This window comes from Myotis brandtii, unplaced genomic scaffold, assembly GCF_000412655.1.
Source record: "Myotis brandtii unplaced genomic scaffold, ASM41265v1 scaffold195, whole genome shotgun sequence".
NCBI classification, from domain to species: Eukaryota; Metazoa; Chordata; class Mammalia; order Chiroptera; family Vespertilionidae; genus Myotis; species Myotis brandtii.
Genome location: NW_005357271.1, coordinates 881,017 through 885,873, shown reverse-complemented (window position 1 = coordinate 885,873; position 4,857 = coordinate 881,017). Strand labels below are relative to the sequence as shown.

The window sequence follows — 4,857 nt, the reverse complement described above, 5'->3', positions numbered from 1 at the left end:
CCCCACTTGGGTGCCTGGCCAGCCTGGATGAGGGGATGATGGCTGTTTGCAGCTGGTCACACACCCTTCAGGGTGGTGGTCCCCACTGGGGTGCCTGGCCAGTCTGGGTGAGGGGCTGAGGGCTGTTTTTAGGCTGGCGGGTGACGGAAGCTCCCAACCTCTCCTTTTTTTCTTTTTTCTTTTTTTAATTCTGGGCCAGCTTTAGCTCTGAGGCTCCAGCTCTTAGGCCTCCGCTGCTGAAAGTAGGTATCTGGTTTGTTTCGGTTCGAAACAATGTATAACTCCAGCTCTGACTCCAGCTCTGAGATCCCAGCTCGCTGAAAGCTGGTTTATGGGGTTTTTTTTAGCTTCTATGTTTGTTACAATGTTCAAACTGCAGGCTCAGAGGCCGGCAGCGCAGGCTGGGAATGTTGGAGTCCTCCTTCACTGAAGGAAGCAAGCCTCATGTTAGTTTCAAGCTGCCTGGCTGCCGGCCGCCATCTTGGCTGTCAGTTAATTTGCATATCTCCCTCATTAGCCAATGGGAAGGGTAGCGGTCGTACGCCAATTACCATGTTTCTCTCTCTCTTTTTTTTTTTAATATATTTTATTGATTTTTTACAGAGAGGAAGGGAGAGAGATAGAGAGCTAGAAACATCGATGAGAGAGAAACATCGATCAGCTGCCTCCTGCACACCTCCTACTAGGGATGTGCCCGCAACCAAGGTACATGCCCTTGACCAGAATTGAACCTGGGACCTTTCAGTCCACAGGCCGACGCTCTATCCACTGAGCCAAACCGGTTTCGGCCCATGTTTCTCTTTTATTAGTGTAGATAAGTGTGCACATAATGGATTGTATAATGTTTAACTAAAGCCATACATAAAAATATTTTGGAGTGTTTTGGCATGCAAGAAAATTTTTTAGATGGAAAGGTTTGTCTGTTTCCCACTCCTTAAATTTTCAAGTCATCCTTGTGTTTGTAATTTCAGGTACTTTCCCAAATATTGTATGAAACACTAGATTAATAATTTTTGTTTTCGGCAATAATAGGAGCACATTTTTAAACTTTGGTACGTATAGATGTAGTGGGTTATTTTTGCATTTTAAGCCAATAATTGAACAAGTCAAAGCTATTTTTTTTCTGATGTTGAAGCTACGGTGGTTCACATTGTGAAGATTTTCTTTTAAGTTACTCGGGCCTGCAACGAGTGTTTGCATATGTTACTTATGTTTAGCCCTTTTGTGAAACTAAGGTCTGGTAGAGGTCCCTGAAGGCTTTAAGAATTGGAAACAGCCTGCTTCCTTGGGTTGGGCTGGGTGTTTTTGGTGCAGTAGTTACTAGAAGTGCCCAGCACAATAGCGCCCCCTCTTCCTGCCTTCTGCTCTTCATAATAGTGGAAGGATTGGCAATGTGTATAGGGCAAGTGCCTGACACTCATGAGAAAGGAGGAAGCACCATCTGCTGCAGTTGCTACCCCTGCCCTCCTATCAGGCTCTCCTGTATTTGTTAGGATTTTCAGTTGTTCCGCTCTACAACTGCTTTTCAACTCATTTCTGTTTTAAGGTTAGACAGAATTGTAATGCCAGAATTATTTGAATTTTCAAACATTGGGACAATGAGTAGTGTAATGCCACAGAACTAGAAGATTAGAATTGAAAAAAAAACTTAAGTGCTCTTAAAAATATGATTTTAACTTTTTATTGGTTGTGTAGTTTAAAGGGAAATTTTTGTGAACCAAACTTGTCTTATATGAACAACTTCTTTTCCTGGATCAGTTGAGAACAATTTAAAAAGGCAGTACATTTGTTCCACTCTATATCGTTGAAATCTCTCCAGTTGTTCTATGTATAAATATATAAATTTCTCCCAATAGATTGCAAACCTTGGTAGTGAAGGTAAAATCTGTGGAAGTTGAGAACTTTCTCCTATTATACACTCTTGATGATACCATACATCACTGAGAATTTCTGATGTTGATTGTATGAAGGGGTATTGTATCTTGTATATTGGTGTCTCAGAGAGAATTTAAGCCCCTTGATATTAGTTTTGCTGACATGAAATACTAAGGTATAAGGCCTTTAAAATTTTATAATTACTATTTTGTGGGGGAACTTTATTTAGGCCATAGCATGTTTTGAAACTAGAGATAGTAGTACAGTTGTGGGTTTTAAATATACTTTTCCTCTGGTTATTATTGGATTTTCAAATCAAAGACTTTGATGCCATCTCTTTTAAAGATAAATCTGAGATTTTTCTTCTGATGCAGGTGTCAAACCACTCAGGAATTCTGACAGTTGAGTCATTCCAAATGGAAAATATATTAAAAAAAAAAAAGTATGACCCTCTAGATCTAGCCTTGGAATTGGGATTCTTGGTCCATACTAATCAAATCAGACTGGGTAATTGTGAGTTTCTGAGTGGCCAGTGGCACTAGAATCCCAGGCAGAGTAGTGATGGTGTTTTTTTTTTTTTTTTTTTTTTTTTTTTTGCTCATGCTCTCAACACACATTTATTGAGCTTTTACCTTTTCAGATACAGAGTATTGGATACTGAGCATAAAAATCACATGCTTATCATTATTACCTCAAGGAATACACACATGAGTGTGAGACTACACACTGGGAAAAATAACCATAATGTAAACCTAACTGTGGAAAGTCCCCGACAGATCGTAATAAATACCTGCTGATTGTGAAGTTATTTCATCAGATGCTCAAGCATCTATTATACATTTTTAAAAATCATAATATTTATTTAGCATTTGCTAAGTGCTAGGTGTCGTGATAAATTCTTTATTCAAATAATTCTAACTCTTACATATTATACTTTTTTTTATCCCTACTTTAAAAGTTACAAAGGAAGATGGATTAATCCGTCACAAACTGAGATCTGTCTAGTTCCAAAACTCATGTCCTGAAACTCCAGTGCCAGACATTTTGAATCCAGTTCCAGTGATATTTTCACTCCCAATGGACAAAAGGAGCACCAAGTAAAGCTGATTACTTCTGTGTCCAGTGGTAGGAGAAAGGCACACAGACGGGCACGTTAAGCAATGGCACGATGAACAATACAGCTCATCAGACTTTCTTCTCATCATTCCTTTAGAATAGACTAGGACTGACCCCAACCTCATATGTTGGGCCACACCAATAATTCATTCATCACCTAAGTATTTTAATTGTTAATGGTTCTGTGCTTGGCTAGAGCAGTGAAGTCCACACAACATGATTTGCAGGGTCAGGCAACAAAGCCAGCAGAGCTTTTGTAAGGCAAGAAGTCAATGTATGATAGGTGAGACAAATGTCAGCAGAAGTGACACACGCAAAAAGATTGGTTTCTGTTGCAGTCTGAATAATACCCAATGGCTCAAATGCCCATCACATGACCAGGTACTTCTTTAACCTCATCTTCTACCATTTTGCCCTTGAATGTTCTGTTCCAGCCACACGATCTGGAAATCTATCGAATCCTTTCTGGCATCAGGACCTTTGCACATGCCTTTCTTTCTGCCTAGAATGCTCCTCACTCAGATACCAAAATGGTTAGTCTCCCTACTCCCTTCAGGTCTCTCTCCTCAGGGGATACTCATCATTGAGCATGACCACCCAATGGAAAGTAACAGCCATATGTCACTTCCCCTTTAGGTGACTTCATTTGTCTCCAACTCACCACCATGTAAATTATGCTCTATATGCCCGTTGAATTGTTTGTTGGTATGTTCTGAGGTGCAGAGCTTGCTTGCCTTGTCCACTTTTGTAACCTCAGTGCCCAAAATAATAAATTTTCATTGGTGGAATGATTGTGATTATTTTGCTAATAGTGTGGATAGATCCTCCCTCCCCCCATACACACACATTTCCATTAAAGGACCATGGTGTATTTGGTTAAACAAATAACTTCAGAGCACTTACTGTATATGCTAGTCACAGTAATAGGTATTGGCACAACAGCAGTGATCAAGACATGTATTATACATGTTTGCAAGATTCTTCCCTCTCCTCTTTGGTTGATCTCATCCTCCTCCCTCTGGCCTTTCTACCTGATTCCCACTTAGGCTCCTGACATTTGATCCATGCTCCTGTCCTGCTCTTGACTTCAACTTCACAATTCCCTCTTTTCATCAAGCTGTTTTTTTTTTCCTTATATTTTCATTATGCACATTTAAAAAGTGTAACAACAATACAATGTACAGTCATGTACCCAACATCTTGATGGGACAATTATTAGCATTTTGTTGTAGTTTCCCTTTTACTGAGAATATTTTTAATTACTATAGGCATCATGTCATTTTTAGTCTTGTGTGCGTTAGTATAGATTTCTTAAAAAACCTTTATTAACCAAAATACTATTATCACACTTAACAAAATTAATAATTGTTTAATGTTGTTTGATACCAGTCCATATTCAGTTGTGTCCCAAAATGTTTAAAATACCATTTTACAGTATTTTCAGTGTAAATCAGGATACAAACAAAATACACCTATGGTCTTTTTTATTTAAATTTTATTTTATTGTTTAAAGTATTACAAATAGTAGTACATATGTCTCATTTTTTCCCCCATTGACCTTCCCCCGGCCCCCTTACCCCCCCGGCACATGCCCTTACCCCACCCTCCCAGTGTCCATTGGTTATGCTCATATGCATGCATACAAGTCCTTCGGTTGATCTCTTACCACCCCCCCATCCCCCAAAACTCACCAGCCTTCCCGCTGTAATTTGACAGTCTATTCGATGCTTCTCTGCCTCTGTATCTATCTTTTTGTTCATCAGGTTATAATGTTCTCTATTATCCATAAATGAGTGAGATCATGTGGTATTTTTCTTTCACTGCCTGGCTTATTTCACTTAGCATAATGCTCTCCAGTTCCATCCA

At 39.3% G+C, this 4,857-nt stretch overlaps 1 protein-coding gene across 8 annotated transcripts in view; it reads left to right on the top strand.

Moving 5' to 3' along the window:
- The window catches only part of FAM168B (family with sequence similarity 168, member B), a 100,392-nt gene that overhangs the window by 1,729 nt on the left and 93,806 nt on the right, over positions 1-4,857 (top strand). The gene's annotated exons all lie outside the window — the stretch shown is intronic.